The sequence below is a fragment of the Hydra vulgaris genome, chromosome 01 (assembly GCF_038396675.1).
Source record: "Hydra vulgaris chromosome 01, alternate assembly HydraT2T_AEP".
Lineage (NCBI taxonomy): Eukaryota > Metazoa > Cnidaria > Hydrozoa > Anthoathecata > Hydridae > Hydra > Hydra vulgaris.
Window position 1 is genome coordinate 18,804,441 of NC_088920.1, and position 18,103 is coordinate 18,822,543.

General features: G+C 27.2%; 1 long non-coding RNA gene across 1 annotated transcript; it reads left to right on the top strand.

Annotated features, from left to right (window-relative positions):
• The first annotated feature begins 8,995 nt into the window (after positions 1–8,995).
• On the top strand, positions 8,996–12,229 carry LOC136074807 (uncharacterized). Its single transcript, XR_010635456.1, has 3 exons — positions 8,996–9,092; positions 11,313–11,473; positions 12,069–12,229. It is a non-coding gene; the product is annotated as an uncharacterized LOC136074807 (long non-coding RNA).
• The last annotated feature ends 5,874 nt before the right edge of the window (positions 12,230–18,103 follow it).

The window sequence follows — 18,103 nt, forward strand, 5'->3', positions numbered from 1 at the left end:
TCGTGAGTTGCTTCGTGATAAAGGCTTCACTCTTCCTAAATCGAAAACAGATGTCATGAATCTTATATATATATATTATTTGGAAATAGTCGAAGAAAATAAAAGATACTCGAAATAAAAGAAAAAAAATGCAAGTTTAGTATAGATTTGGATGAATATTCAAAACATGGCAGAAAATTTATGAATATAAATCTTCACTTTAATGAAGGCTTTATTAATCTTGGATTAGAGCGAATGTTAGGATCGCACAATTCAAATGATTGCCTAGAACTACTCATCCAAAAATTAAACATGTTTAATGTAAGTCTTACAAATGGTGTAGTTTGCATAACAACTGATGGTGCTTCTGTTATGGAAAAATTAGGATATACTTCGCCTTCTGAATATCAACTTTGTTTTGCACACGCAATACATTTAGCCGTTGTTGATGTAATATATAAAAAAAAAGGTAAAAATAATAATCAAAGTACTAATGACAAAGATATTGAAGATGATGTCTTTGATGATGACGATGATTATGATGAGGAGGAGGATCAGCAAAATGAAATTAGTGACCAAGTTCCTGATCTTGTTCCTGAGCTTCATAAAGTTCTTGTTAAAGTTAGAAAAATAGTTGTAACTTTTAAAAGATCTCCTTTAAAAATGGATTCTTTAAAGCGTTATTCTAAAAATGAGTTTGGACAAGAGCTAGTGCTAATTTTGGATTCAAATTCTCGTTGGAATTCAATGTTGACCATGATTCAAAGATTTATTAAAGTTAAAAAAGCAGTTTTTAAATCTCTCGTGGATTTCAGTTTAGAAAACCTAATGTTGTCTGATAATGAACTTACAGTAATTGAAAATTTAGCAAAAAGTCTGGAACTTATTGTCTTAGGTTCTGAAATGATTTGCAGAAGGGAAGCAACTTTATTAACAGCTGATGACACATTAAAATTTATGGTTAAAGAACTTAATGTTCAAGATTACTACCTAGCAAAAGATCTTAAAAATGCTTTAATTGAAAGAATATGTCAAAGAAGAAAAAAAGATCTTGTTGGTTTACTAAAATTTTTAGATAATCCACAATCTTCAAAAAGTGATATGGATGATGACTTATTTAGCATGCCATCTAAAGCAGTTATGATAAATTTAGCGATTGAAATAGCTGGTCGACTTTTTCCCATAATTGAAAATATAGCAAAAGAAAAAGATAGCGATAGAAAACTTAACAATAGTATTATTGATATAAATCAGTTATCTGAATCTATGGCTGCCAGATTAGAAAAATTTGTAAAAAAAAAAGATGTTTTTGAAGTCAAGTGCAATAAATCAATTATGCGTCAAGAATTCAATCTGTTTGAAGCTACTAATAAAAGATCGCATAACTTAGATATGCTTTATAATGCGCTTTTAACTATTCGTCCTTCCAGTGTAGAGGCTGAAAGGGTGTTTAGTTCAACTGGATTTTTTTTTACCAACTATAGAACTAGATTGATCGACATTCATCTCGATGCACTGGTTTTTCTCAGAAGTCACTTTAAAGTTGTAAACAGTTACAAAAAATAAATAGAAAAGTGTATTTAGTTATTTATATTTTCTCTGATGAAGATTTTCCCGGGAATTTCCCGGGATCCCGGGAACAATGTAAATAATTCCCGCTATCCCGGGAATGGAAAAAGTCCGGGAAATCGCAATCCCTATTCACACTCCTTACTCATTATACTAAATTCCGTTAGCGGTTTCAAAAATAAAGAGTTTTGGATAAAAGCACACTCCTCCATCAATTAACTTTATTGTTTTTTGGTTAAAAACTTGTTTTGAGCTTGTTTGTCTGGAAACTTTTCAGTTTGTTTGTGATACCTGTGAGGCAAATAATTTTAAAAGTAATTTTGTCGCTAAGCAGAAAATCATCAAAATTTATGTGGTGAACTTATCTTGGGTGTTTTATCACCCAAGATAAGTTCATCACAGAAAGAGTTGTACACCACAAGAATTCTATAGAATTCGCATTTAATAAGTGCAATTTTTATTCCTGCGAATCTGCATAAATCTAAACAGCATAAATGTGAATCTTTTGTTAGGGCTAAGTAGTAGCAGGTTAACATAAGTGTACAAGTTAAAAATTAACATAAGTGTACAAGTTAAAATGCAAACATGCATAAGTGCGATTTGGTTTGAAGTTCCCCAAAGTTGTGAACTTCTTTATATAAATGAATTAAACAAAAATGAGTATACTGCCTGTCGGCGGATCAAAATATTTTTGCGTGGCTAAAGAGTCTGCCCCTTCCGCCTTCCCCCTTCCAACTTGTCATTAGGGCACCAAAATCTTAAAAACCTTCTATTAAGATCGTTAACGATCGTAAATCAATCAAAATCTTAAAAACCTTCTATTAAGATCGTTAACGATCGTAAATCAATTAAAATCTTAAAAACCTTCTATTAAGATCGTTAACGAACATAACGCGTTGTGCCAATTACGAGCGTTATGTCTAGGTGCGCATTTTCAAAAAGTTCAAAAGAAATTTCAAAGATTTTAAAATGGCTGCGGATCTAAGCTACATAATCTTTTTTATATAGCAACTGTTTTTTTAGTTGATTTTTGTAAAAGTTAATGTTGCAACCATATTTATTTAACTCGTGATGAATGGAGTATACAAAGTTGTTTGTAGTATCGAACCCAACACCCGATTTTTTCAAAAATGGCAGAGCCGTGCTGTAACTTTTAGGGGCCCTGTGCTGTAACTTTTTTTGGCCCTTGAAAAAATTTTTTTCAACTTACTTAAATTCATTTTTATTGGGTTTTATTTCTAAAAAAAAGTTTATGCAAAAAAATTATTTATCAATTTTCCTTGCTCTTTTACGGTTGCATTTTCTATCGACAGTATTGTAAATCCTGAAAATCTTTCCTGTGACATTGTAGAACGCAGATAATTTGTAATTAATTTTGAATTAGTTTGAATTAGTTTTGAAAATGATCGTTTACAATAAGCAACGGTAATGGGTATTATTAAAATTATTCGATATACGCGATACATATATTTGGATATAATTCTTCCAAATTCCTTTCTAAAATGAATTCCAAATTCTCTATAATAGCACAATTGTCTTCTAAAATATATCTTAAAATGGAAAGTTCTATTTTGAACTCCTCCTCTTTAACATCATTTCCTAAGTGTTTGACCAGATTTGAACAATTAGCATTAAATTCATTTGTAATCATAGTTTTTAGCTTTTTACTTTCGAAAAGAAAACCAAAAATTTGGTTTAAAAAACTATAAGATTCAAATCGTTCTTGCAATGAATCTTTTACTTTATCAATTAGTTTATTAAAATAAGATTCTTTAAACTTATCTTCAGCCGTTTGAGCTAGATGGTTATACTCACCATCAATTTCAGAAATGAGATCACGTATATCAATATCATCACAGCATTCAATTGGATCAATCATCGCCTATTAATTCAATTTCTTTATTCGGTACATAAATATCGTAATATTTCTCATTTGCTTTATTTTTATGGTCTGTATAATAACAATAATCAGCCAATCTCTTGAGATGACGTACTCTTCGTTTTGACTAAACTAGGTTTTCGTGATTTATCAAGACAGTCTTTGTTTCTACTTAATATTTGAGTATCACAAGAAGAACGCTCAGTGAGCTGTGCTATAACATCTATATCTACCGATGTTTTGTGTGCTTCTTTTATAGCCTGTTCAAAATTGTTAATGAAATCATCAAGAGATAATAGCATAGCCTTTGTATGTTATAATGCAATATTAATTACCATATTTTTTTGCCAAAGCAATTGGCTTAAAATGTGAAGCTTTGATAAAAAGTGTTGTGAGCACAAAAAGATTTTATTTGTTTTATTAAAAATGAAGCTTGAGTTTTACAATCTGGATGGCTATTTTTAAGTTTATATAGCAAAAGACTAATTTCATTTATCTGGTATTTCACGGCTTTTATACTTTTAAAACAATATCAATAATCAGATTAATTTTTAAATATTTTACTTGAATAGCCTATCGCTTTGTCACAGGAAAGATTTTCAGGATTTACAATACTGATGCAGCAAAAATTTTATATAAATTTTTTAATGTAGTTAAAAAATTCTGACTTTTAATCGTGTTTTTAACTCTATCATTTATAACTAAATTAATTTTATGTCTACCACACGGCGTATACCATGCTTTGTTGTTGACTTCTAAAATTCGGGTTTTCACTCTCTTATATTCTCCTTTCATATTGCTTGCGTTATCATATGACTGATCTCGGCAATCAGCAATCTTAAAGTTTAATCTTGAAAATCCACTTGAAGTTAAGCTTATCTTTATCGATGGAAACAAACGACAACAGAAGCAGAAACCTTTTCCTGTCGTGTTAGAATATAAAAGCCAATTTCTTAATTTTTTTTCACCATTTTTTATTTGTCGGTAAAAAAAGTGTCACTGAAACATCTTCCTTGAGAATTTCTTTTATAATGGATATCTTTAATACTTTTTGGTGACTGCTCTACCAAAAACATCCGTTGTTTGTTGTCGATTTCAACAGGCCATGTTGCTGGATCTAACATATCATAATCGCATTTTGATTAACTGCCGCTCTCCGCTTGTAAATTATTACTAATTTCTGAAGTCTTGTTAGATATAACATCCTAAATATTGACGCTATTTGATCCTGATTCACCATCTACATTCTTGTTCTGGTTATAGAAATTTTAAAGTTGTTCTCTTCAACATTAATATTTTCAAATTGAGATTTACAATTTAAATTGCATATTTCGATTGAAGCAGTGTTCGAAACTGACCAACTTTCACCTCGTTTAAAAAATTTATTTTATGATCCAGCAAGGCTATTTAATTCTGCTACTTTCCGGATATGTTTCGCTCTTTGGTGTGCCGCTTTCATAACATCTTTTTGACATTTGAGGTAGTTAAATGTTGATGTAAATTTAAATTAAACGACAAGTGAATTTAAAAATGTTAACAAAACTGTTTAAAAAATAAAAAATAAAAATTTGAAACAATAAAACAATAGAACTATTAGATATATTTGAAATATATTTGAAAAATATTATTTTACATATTAAAGCATTATTAAATTAATCAAATTTTTTTGTGTTTCCATTTGATTGATTTTTAGATAAAAATTTTTCCAAAGGGAACTTTTGAGCGGAATTCCATTTTCATTTGAATAGTTTCATTCAATTGCGCGTGCAAAATTAGAAAATATTCCTCGAACTCTTAATAAAGTAAGTTTCTAATCGAAAAGTAATTTAAAACTAAAGATTCTTAAGATTTGGCTTCTTTTGCTAGTTTCTTATAAATAAGTTTCATATTAGAAAAACGTGTTTTTTTAAATTTGGGGCCCCTTAAATATCGGGGGCCCAGTGTGGTGGCTCTTATTGCACTTGCGAAAGTACGGCTCTGAAAAATGGAATAACATCAATGAAACTGTATTAAATCAGCAATATATTTTTCTAAAGGCAAATAGATTGTAATAGTTAAAATGCAAATCTCTTTTAATATAAATTTTATTTCTTAAACATACAAGAAACACTCTAATATAATATGTTATATATACTTATAATTTAAGTGCACTTCTACAATAACCTGAGCCACTTATCAACCAATAATTTTTTAAGAATATCTAATCTAAAAACAAGACATTCAAAATATCCTCAAAGTGTCCTCTTGTTCATCTATTAAATTGTCTATTTTTCTAAAATCACAGGCAAGTTACCCTACCTCTCTCGATCTGTATTTTCTTTACTTCTATAAAAAGTTCTCGTTATTATCTTCCATCTTTCAGTAACCTTAAATTATATATCCTAAATCATTGCTTAGTTGAGTGCGGCATAACAAATCACATCGCAAACCAATGCATAAAATCATGGAATAATTTACCATTTTTTATTCATGGAATAGTTTATTTTTTTATATTCACTTTAAATCAATAAGACTCTACTACTAAAACTTTGTCTTTTTTTTTGGAGAGATACTGTTTGTAAAATGTTGGGCTCATTGTGGGTTATTATTATTATTCCTTTTGGCATGATTATATGTAATATAAGTATTCACATTATTTTACTATTTTTCATATCCTTATTACTTATCGATATTGTTCAATATTAATTTTAATATTTATCAATATTATTTTTACTATTTTTATTGTTATTATTATATGAATTACATTTATTAATATAAATATTATTGTTAGCATTGCTATTATTGTTATTTTCCTCATTATAATTGTTTTAATATCCTTATTGCTATTATTATACAATTGGTTTTTACTTTGATTAGTGGCAGTACTATTTCTAAATATCCATAAAATGCATGTGTATGTTGCATACATACACACATATATGATATATATGTGTGTTTTTTTTTAGCAATTGCAAGTTTCCAAATACATGCAATGTAAAGTAAGTAAAGAAAACATTACTTTTCAATTAGTAAATTTAATATTAATAGTTAATTTTATTTTTTCACATTTTTTTTCCTTATTTTTATAACATGATCAAATAAAATGCACCAGAACTTTGTTCTGGTGCATTTTTAATTGATCTAATTATAACATTTATAAAGCTGCGTAAATAAATTTCCAGTTGAGAGAGTTGATAGAATTGCAACAGTTTTAGAAAATTATCCATGCTTCTCTAATGTGATGGTGGTAAGGTTTTATTTTTCATTTGTGATTTCTAATGATGTACCATAGCACTTTTTTGGCCGATACCGATGCTGATGGATGAGAAAAGGCCAATACTGATGCCGATACTGATGAATTAACTAATTATTAAAATTTTGAAAATATAAAACCATACAACTTTAAATCGTGTAATCTTTTTCATGGAATCAGTACTAGTAAACCAACACTTAGACTCAAATTAGAGTCAAACCATTATTTTAAAAGATATTAAAAAAACATTTTTCAGTTTTTTTTACTATGAAAAGTAAACTTTCAAAAAATAAAAACAATTTTTGAGGAACCCTTTTTATTTCATTTTTAAAAAGAAAATGGTACTATCATAAGCAGTTTACTTAGAATTCTTTACTAATTTAATAGTAATTTAGATATCTAAACAACAATCATATGTTGTTTAGATATCTAAACTATTTTTAGTTAATTAAGTAGTTGTTATAGTTATTTTATTTTGTGGTGTTTTATCCCCACCATGTTTTATCCCCATCATGTCCCTGGTAGTACCGCACTAAACTGTTTTTCTTTATTGTCAAGGTTTGTGATTTGGAGTTATAAAGTTGAGAGAGGGTTGTAACCAAATATAAAGTAGCCTGCTCAATTGCGGTGGTCTTGGGCAGGTGAATTGAAATAAAACAAAAGTAACAAATAAAAATATAGAAATATAGTAGGTTATACTTGAATATAATCTTAAAAATAAATAATATTGCTTGTAAACAAAGTCATAATAAAAATTTATCAAAAAAATTCTAAGTAATGCTTAAAGTTTAGTTTATTTATTATTTAATTATAATCATAATGCAGGATGAAAATATTAAAATGCCATCGGTTGTAAAAATCGGAAAATGAGGCTGAAGCTGATACGGATTGTGCAAAAAGTGACCGATTACGCCGATGCCGATTAATCGGAACATCACTAGTGGTTTCATATTTTTATTGGAAAAAATGTAATAGTGTTTCAAAATCACAAATACTTTTTAAAGTGAGTAGGTATTTTTTCAAAACTCTCATGTCCTCTAATGTGTTGTTCTACAAGTTTTCTCTGCTTTTTAAAATTGTATGCTTTTTTTTAATCATTATTAAATTCAGATTGTTGGCAAGATAGCTCATGTATTAAAGTCTTCTGTCACAGTTGACTCAGCAAGAGTCTTGACTGAAGACATTGACGCACTTTTACATTATGGAATACACAAGTCGGTAGAAAAAAAGAACAAAAAAATTCTTTTTTTAAGAATATAAATTCTTAAAACAAGAAAAAAAATCTTATTTTTACAATAAAAATTCTTAAAATAAGAAAAAAAATTCTTACATAGCGGACAAGTCTTTTTTTTCTTGTTTTAAGACTTTTTTTTGCTTAAAACAAGAATCTTGGATTTTGCTGTATTTTTGTAGTGGAGTCTTTTTCAAAAATCTCTTTTAATTATTATTCTCGTTATCTGATCTATATTTAAATTATTTAAAATTATGGTTTTTGTCAGAGTTATCAGTAGAATAGAAATTTTGATGTTAATAATTGTTAAATTATTATTTAATTATTTATTTGTATTTATATATTTTTTATATTATATTGATTAACTTTGATTGTAACATTTAAAATAAAGTACTACTATTGAAAGTTTTTCTCAGGTTCATCATTTGGTTTCCGTTTTAACCCAATCTTGAATTTCAAATGACCTACATCTGAATCCTCCAGTGCTATGCTAGACAATCAGATAGATGTTTTCAAAGTTCCCTGGAAAAGCTGCCTGCTGAAGTCAAGGGTTTACTCCCCAATAATGCTCACACACTATGATGTCATTTGTGATGATATACTTTCATACTCATTTATAAAAAATAAGTTGGTAAAAAATAGTATGTCAGACATCACCCACAAGTTTTGAGTTTTGAAACAAACTAGTGCTGTTTGAATAGACAGCATTAATAGATCAAGAGACATTTTGTTTATATTTATTATAACAATTATAATATAATCTAATTATTAATACGCTAATTTAATAGTAGTAGTAGTAGTAGTAGTTTTTTCAAAGTAGTTTCTCTGCTGTTCTACACGCTAATCAGTATTCCACACGGTCTTTCAAGCAAGGTCTGCAAGCTTTGGAGCTGATAAATTTTTAGTCTCATGAGGAATTGATGTTGCTCGTTGTTTAATTTTATTATAAAATTATAAATAAATGTTTATTGTTGGTTGTTTGTATTTTTCTAATTTTTATAGCCTGTTTCCTTTTCTTTAAATAAAATAAGACTGTTATTTGTGGACATATAAGTGTATTTACATTAATTTGCCTATATTTCTATCTATATGTATATTTTCTTTTAGAATAAAAAAAAAAAAAAAAGGAAAAAAGTAGTAGAAAATAAAAAAGGTTTTGTTGGAAGTTGTCAAAAGAATGTTGTGTTATGCTTCTTTTTAAGGTATCTGAATATATATTTAGATTTTTAAATTTGTTGTTTAATGGTTTCATCCTTTTTATTACTTTAGATAAAAATATACTAACTGACTTTGCCAAAAAAATATGGGTATTAATAAATCCTAAATTAAATTGTTAGAGGTTTTTATTTTAAATAATAATTGTAATAAATTGTTTTAATTTTTGTTTATTAATTTTAAAATTAATTTTAATTTTGTTTATTAATTTTAAAGTTGTAATAAATTGTTTTAATTTTTGTTTATTAATTTTGTTCATTAATTTTAAGTTTATTAATTTTAATGGTAAACCAGTGGTTAAGCTAATGAGTTAAATTGTAGAAGTTTATATATCATATATATTCTAAAGTAATTGCGTTTGATTCTTTTTTTTAAATACATTGCTTAACATAAGGCATTTTGATTTCTTTCTTTTTTTTATAAATAGTTAAATAAAATTGTTTTATAGATGAGAAACCAAGTAAGATTAAACAAGTGTTTTTGTTTTTATTACAAAATAATATTTTTGTTATTAGGATTGTAGGTTTTTGTTGATTTTTACTTAAGCATTATTATTTATCTTTTTGTAGATATGTTTACCACTTTGTAAATATGTTTACCACTTTAGACTATTAATATTTTGATATTTTAATTTAATTTCATTTCTCTTTTTTTTGATGTTTGATATTAGCCTTAAATAAGTTATTAGAGGAAAAACTACCAACTTAAAAATAATTGATAATTTATTGAAAAGAAGCAAACTGAAATTAATTGTCATCAAAATATAAGAAATGCTGCTTGGTAAGAAAAAATTTATACCTAAATTAGTACATCATGGTTAGACAAGTTAAAAGTAATTATCACATAAATAAAAGAAATGCTGCTAGACAATCAGAATATATTGTATAGAAAGAAGCGATACTGTTCTAGATTATAATTATTCATGAGAAATGAGCCAGATCTGTTAGCATTGCTGTGCTTAAAAATTTCTTGATGAAACACATTTTTTATGTTGCCATAATAGAAAGGTAGTTTTGCTTCCATTTTCACTATTTCTGCAAAACTTACAGGAAGTTATATCATAATTCCAATATCAATTTTTTTTAAATGTATTACAATTTAATAGGCCTGTCTTCATTTTGCTTTATTTACTGATAATGTTGTTTAACCTATAAATCATGGGCCGCTATGTTTTAAAATATGTGGTCAAGTTTTTCATTGTGTAGGAAATCTTAGGCCAGATCAAGATATTCTCCCAACACTATCAACTGTATGTCTCTGACCCACTTGCAGCAGTAAATTTTAGAAAGCAATAACATCACAATCAACTTTGTTTACATAATTTAATGTTTCATTTGCAAACTATAGTTAGGGAAGTTATTTACCTTCCTGTACCTGCTTCCAGGAAAGTTATTAAACATTCTCATCAAAACATCTAAATGACCAAAAGGTCATTTAGAAGTTTTATTAAGAATGTCAACTAACTTAGATCCTACAGTTTGTTCACTTTTTTTCCATGAGAAATGGCATAGTTGGTGCACAATCCTGAACATGCAACATTGGTTAGAAATCGTGTATCTCAGTTTTACAATAAATTTTAAGTTGAAATATAGTCTTTGGTTAGAAAAGATTGCAATTTGTATGATTCTTTTATGTTTATTTATTATTCAGTTGTAAAAATAGTAATATTATTGGTAATGTGTTTAATGACAATAGTCAAATATTATCATTAAACATATTACCAATAATATTAGTATTATTGGTAATATGTTTAATAAACCTATTACTATTTACACTAATAACTTCGAGCCTAATATTAGGCTCGAAGTTATTAGTGTAAATGGTAATAGGTGACATAAAAATAGTTGTTGTCAAATAAAAGAGATAGATCTAGGTAGGATAAAATTAATCATTGTTAAAATGTAAGAAATGCTGCTCAGCGAGCAGATAACTTACTTGCAAGAATTCAGTGTCAAGCGGTGTTGATGTCTGTTAATTTGATTTTACTTTAGACACTTGACAACAAAGTAAAGAATGAATTTTCTATTTATAGTAATATTATTTATATATTGATAGTAATATATTGAGTGATTTATAGTATATATATTGATAGTGATATTTAGATTAATAACAGTTTATAACAACCATTTATAAACAAACAGTTAATAACATAAATGATTTTAAGTTTTTTTATAATTTCAAACATAATTGTTCTTTTTTTTTTTTAGTTGCCTTTGTCATCACTTGATTAGTTAGCTTACTGTTGAAACATGGTTTTAATTTTGTAAATTTAATATGATGTTAAGTTTAATCTATTAACTATTAGTCAACAGTCAAAGAGAAGTTGTAACTTAATTAAGAAATGCTGGGAATTTATCTTTTAATCAAGGTAAAAATAATTTTGTTTACTGGTAACATAATAAAACCAGTTACTATTATCTACTGTGTGTTTTTTTACTTTTTTTAACATTCTGCTTTGAAAACACTTTCTTTCTTTCTTTCTCCGTCTTTCTCTTAGATGAGAGGGAGAATTAAATAAACTTATTACATATTTCTTAATACCACAATTGATTATGACCATTTATAAGAAATATCTTACAAGTTGCTTGCTATTTTCTGATATAATTGTTTAAATTAATAACTTTAATTGTTCCTCAATTGTTCAAATATTGTAACAAATAAAATCTTTTTAGTTCAAGTATTTTAGTTAATAAAATATTTTATAAAGTTGTGGTGTTATTACGTTGTATTGTCTATCCTTTTTATAGTATTTTCTTTTCTAATTATTCTGGAGACAATAATGTGTGTTTACAAAAATCTTATGCTATGCGCTATTGTTACTGTATTTTGTGTTGATAGAACTAAGCTGTTAAATCTATTTTTTTTTGTTCTTTATAATTATTATCCTAATTCTACTAACAATAAAATGCAAATAATACTTTTGTAATTAAAAATTGTAATTTTTTTGTCATTTCTTTTTTTAGGTATTTGCAGGCTTTACTTGACTTTCCTTTACTTTACTGGTACCTGCTAAGTTATGACAGATTGTAAAAAGAATTTAACTGATGTTATTGCAGTTTTTATGTCGTTAACTATAAGCAATGAAATTGCTGATATGGAGTAAAACTTAAAATGTTATTTATAGATAAATTTGTATTTAATTTTTTAGATAATATACCAAGTTATTAATGTGTTTTTTATTGTTGTAAATGATTTAATTACTAATAACCCGTATTACGGGTTGCTTACTTCTAGTATATAAAATAACTTTTATTATATAGAACAATTTGTCATATTAAAATATTATTTGTGATCATAAATATTATATAATATATTTAATAACTACTATAATATAATTTGTTTATATTTATTATAACTATTATTATTATAATATAATTTTTATTATATAATAATTATTTCATTAACGTATCACGAGTTCATCTGGAAAACGCGCCAAGTAAATTTAATTTAAAAAAACTAGTAAAAACTGAGCTACTCATAGTTGTGCATCATCAGATATCATTTCATATATTTTAGACGTTTTTCATATGGTCTATATGATTAAAATAGATTTTTTTTTAATGTTTTGTAAGTGGCTAAAGTACTCAAAACTACTGAATTTTTTTAAGTTGTGTTTGATGTTAAACAAATTATGTTATAATTTTTATTTATTTAAAGTACGAGTAGTTTCTGACGTCTAATTAGATTTTTATAACAACATAAATTCTATTCTTTTATTTTTGACTTTCGGGTAAACTCTGTAAAATGAGTCTATTTGCTGATTTAAAAATGATTTTTTTCGTTAACTTGAATTGAAAAAATGAAATACGGAAACCGTAAATTTTACGGAGAAAGTGCTGTCTCTTTGCTGCCTGACTTTCTCCATTAATTTGTACGGAAAAAATGAAATGCGGAAATCGTTAATTTAATTTTTACGGAGAAAATACGGCGAATTTTTTTAACAGTGTATAATAAAATAACCTAAAACAAATACCCTAATAAAAAAACCTACAAGTTGTTAGTCAACACAATATACACCTTGTATAAGTTTTTTTAATTTTTACTTGGCACACAGTTAATTTGATTTTAAATATTAATATAACAAAAAAAGAGAGTAGAAAATGGTTCTTGTCCGAATGTTCTGTAGGAGGACACGCACCATTTTCTACTCTTATAATTTATTTTTATGTTTTTTTATACTAATAATTACTAATCATTTACTCTTAATTAAAAAAGATAATATAGATCTAAATAAATCTCTGAATGCAACTGCAAAACAAATAGCTTGCTTTTCTCATTCTCTGCAACTAGTGTTTCGTGATGATTTTAAGTCTCTAACAAGTTTCAAGTTTACCCTTTCAAATGTTTCTAAACTTCAAAATCTTTTACATTTAAGTTCTCTATTTCGTTTATGAATCTGCGATGGGAAAAAGAAATTGTGTTCAATCAAAAGTGAAACAAGTTGGGACAATTACTATAAGACAGTTACTACCATTTGTGTTGTTCCAGTTGTTCTGTCACTATTATGTTATGAAAAAGCATTATTTTCTCATTAATGACTCATATATTTCTCATTAAACTCTGGAGCAAGAACTACATAGATGTTTTCATAGTATATTTCGGTTTCTTAAAATCAATTATCTTGATGTAATCGCACCATGTTCAAAAATTCATCATCTTAACTTTGAAAACATATTTATAATGGCAAACGTGACCAGTGCAACGGACCCGATCTATGCATATCATTGGCTTAAGGATCATCATACTCATACGAGCAAAAGGAAGAAGTTAGAAACAAAAACAGCGAGGAATTTTTTGTGTTTTTTTTTTTTTTAATTTAGATTTTAATGGATGATTGATTTTGAATGATGGTTTTGAAAAAATAATGCAGTAAAACTTGTTTCCCACCGGGATGGTTTTGAAAAAATAATGTAGTAAAGTTAATAGTGATTATAGACACAAAAAAAAGTCAATAAGATGTTATTCCAATTACAAAAGTTAAAAAATAAGATATCTTGAATAAAAAAACTTTCAATATTTAAACATTTTGTTTTCACGTTTTACACTATTAATAACATGAAGAAAACTCAAGAACAACACCATAAACCTCATTGAAGTGTACTAAAAATGAGGTTGCACCAGGGCATATTATGCATTTGTTGGTGTTTAAGAAAGCTAACTTCAATGTAGACATGGAACAAACATTTATATATTTTCATTTACATCATATTATAATGGTTTGCAAAACATTGCGATAATCGGAGCATGGGAACAAAAAAACCCCAGAATATTTGCCTGTCTCTTCCTACCACAAAAGTGAGAGATATAAGTTAATAAAATATTTTTTTACTATTCTCAACTAGGCTAATAATCTCTCAGCGTTCAAAAGTTATGACCTTATAAAATTTGTAGCCTCCTCAAATTGAGGGGAGTTTTTTTATTTGTTAAGTATTTTTGTTTTTGGCGTTTTAGACTTCGTAAATTTCTTTCCATAACCTTGGTCTAGTCATACAAAATGAGTTTTTTGTTTGTTATTTAGGTGCCTCAAGAAGACCTAACGGTCTTGTCACAGAGCACCACGGAAGTGCATTTAACCAGGAAGTTCACGTCTCTTCCTTACCGTGACGCAAAAATATGTCCTAAGTTCGTTTCAAGCCTGAATCTCCTGCTTATAAAGCAAGTGCTCTAACCACTGCACCAGGGCTGCATTATTTAATTTTGCCGCACTTGCTGTCTGGAGTTTTGATAAAAATTGGCGTTGACATAATGTCGAAATTTAACTATTTGGCCACGAAAATCTTTGTCTTTGTCTTGGCATTAGAACATGTGGTCTTAGCCTTGCTTTTTTTACCTTTTTAATAATTTTATCTAAAACAAGTGCTTTAATTACTGCCTTATGGCTACTATAAGTACTAGATCATCAACCATACTACAAAGAGGTTTTTTTATGCTGAATTCTATTTAAACCAAGATATCAGAAAGCCTTTATTTGCATTTTTTTTTTAGCTTTATTAGAAATATTTGCTGAAAAAATTAAGTTTATTTATAGCTATTATGTAGATTTTTATCTTGTATTTGCTCTAGATTTCCTCAAGCTAATAATTTTCATTTACTTTTGTAATCAATTTTGTATTATCTTTTTTCATGGTTTTGTGCTAATAACAGCAGTAGCGTAACGTAGCGCAGTGTTTACTTTGAGTATTTACTTTGAGTACTTACTTTGAGGTGATAATAAATAATTTGACTGACACCGGGCTGCTGTTAAACAAATGAAAGAAATTAAACAGAAAAGACGTCATGTTTTTGGTAGATGGGCATATTATTCGAAATCGAAATTGAGTGACATGCTGGGTGTGTGTAATAAAAAATTCAATTATGAATACATCATTTTGAAAATAAGTCCTAAGAGATTTCTTATCTAAATTTTAAGATGTTCAAACAAACATTTACAAAGTAATAATAAATTGTTTATAAATAAAATGAAAACAAATGATTTTTTTAAATAGTGTAAAAAAACTACCTTTCTCCATATATTCCTCCATCACCAGGAAGCCAAGATATTGTATAGTACAAATCGTAGATATCTCGTGGTACAACAGAGAGAATAAACACTGATGGCACCATTACCAATATTTTCATAACTATTTTGTTTTTATTGCAGACATTGAGCAAGTTGTTCTTTAAAAATACCAGTCTTTCACAATTATGAAGCTTAATATACACAGCAAATGTTGTCATTGAAAATGCTGAGATAAAAATTATAGACCTGGCTGCTACCAAAGTAATTAGGGGATAAGCGTAAAAATGATTATTGACAGCAGCAGTATTGCATGTTTGATACATGTCAATATAAAAAGTTTGAAAAATCTTTGAAAAAGTTTGGAATTAGATGATAAAATTTTAGGAATATTAATAGCTTATCAAAGCCTTTGAGTGGTGTAAAAATCAACATAAATCTAAGACTTAGGGTTGCATTTTATAAAAAAATTGGATGTTTTCACACAAAATTGTCCAAGATCATAATTATAACAATTATATATCAATAGAAGTCATATCAACAGAATTAACTTTAATCATACTCAATAAGAAAAAAAGCATTAACCATTAAAAGTAACATAGTTTACAAACGATCGATTAGAAAAAATGTTCAATCAAGTTATTTCAGTATTTTATGCAGTAGTGGAGTAGTGGTGCAGCGATTGTTTCATTAGCAACTGGTTCTGAGTTCAATCCCCATCACATCTCTGGTAGTATCGTGCTCAACCTGTTTCTCCGCGCAGTCTGGATATTTTAAAACTACTAGGCCTTAAAATAACGACCTTGTTGGTTAAGGTTCATGTTTCAGAGTTATAGAGTTGAGAGAGTGTTATAACCAAAATTAGTAGCCTTTTTGTCTATAGTGGCCTTCTCGGACTTGGGGAGGTGAATTAACATTAATTTAAAAAAAAAAGTATAAGTGTCTTTTAAAGCGATTTATAAATCAATAAATCTAAAAGATGAAACATGCGGTAACAACTGTTTTATACAAAGATTTTTTAAAATAAATAATGTTGCTTACCCTGCATTCTGGAGCTATGATTATTTATCAAGTATTTATTATAAAATCAGTTAAAAGCAATAGTTATATTAAATAAAATGTTTTCTAAAATTTGCAAAACGCATCTATTGTTATTTTTGATTAACTCAAAAAATACAAGTATGCACATTGTGAGGCAACTTTTAAGAAAAATTACTGCTAATTTTAAAACCAAGTCATGTGTTTTGAAAATTGCATCCAAATAATTGATAAAATCTCAAAGGATTCACATAACATAACAGCTGAACTAAACAATCTTAATCGAATCTAATTTAGCAAGAAGTATTCCAAACATACAAAAAATATTGATTTCTTATCTATTGCATTAATTAATCTTGATTCTTTTGAATTATCATAATTAATTTCACCTGGCCACTGTTACATATCTAATCTATACAAGTTATTGCATAGATTAATTATTGAATAATAATTTTTATTTCGTTATTGATTTGTATTTATATATTATATTGATTAACAAAAAAAACATTCAGAAGTTATCATCGCGAGCGGACGTGTTTTTTTTTTCAAACGACTTCGTTAAAGCTAAATTTGTTTATATTTATTTTTCTAAAGAAAATAAATAATTTTTTATCTAATATGGCAGTTACATTATTAGAAATAACAAAATTGTTTGAAGATTACAAAAAAGAATTTGAACTGATGTTAAAGCAACAAGAAAAAGTTTTTATTAGTATTATTAGTGGAAACTTAAAAATATTTAATGACATTAGAAAAAGTAGAAAAAGACATCCACGATTTAAAACTTAGTTTGAATTTTCAAGAACAACTAATTGATGAAAAAGTTATTAAAGCAAAAGTTTGCAGTAAAGAAAACAATTCAGAAAGTATACGCATACAAAAAAAATTGAGGAGATAGAAGATCGGTCGAGACGGAATAATTTAAGAGTAGATGGAATTGATGAAAAAATAAGGTGAAAGCTGGGAGGAAAGCGAATTAAAGGTAAAAAAAGTTTTTGAAGATATCTTATCTGTTAATAATGTCAAAATTAAACGGGTCCATAGAACTGGCAGCAAAGAATTTAAAAAGCCAAGAACAGTAGTAATAAAACTTTTAGATTATAAAGATAAAGTCGAAATTTTGAGGAAGTCAAGTAAACTAAAAGGGAAAAATGTTTATATAAACGAAGACTTCTGTTTCGAAACGTCACAAATCCGAAAAGATTTAAGCGAAAAAATGAAAATCGAAAGAGTGGCTGGTAAGTTTGCCTTCATATCTTACGATAAATTGATAATTCGCGATTGGGATGCAAAAAAAAAGCAATAAGTTTTATAATATTTGTCATTAATTAACGCAATTTTATTTTCATTATTACTATGCATATTTAATTTAAACTATTTTTAAAAATGGAGGAAAATTTCATATTTAAATCTTCAAATGAAAATGACATCATCGATGATAACGGCACTGATTCAAATTATTTT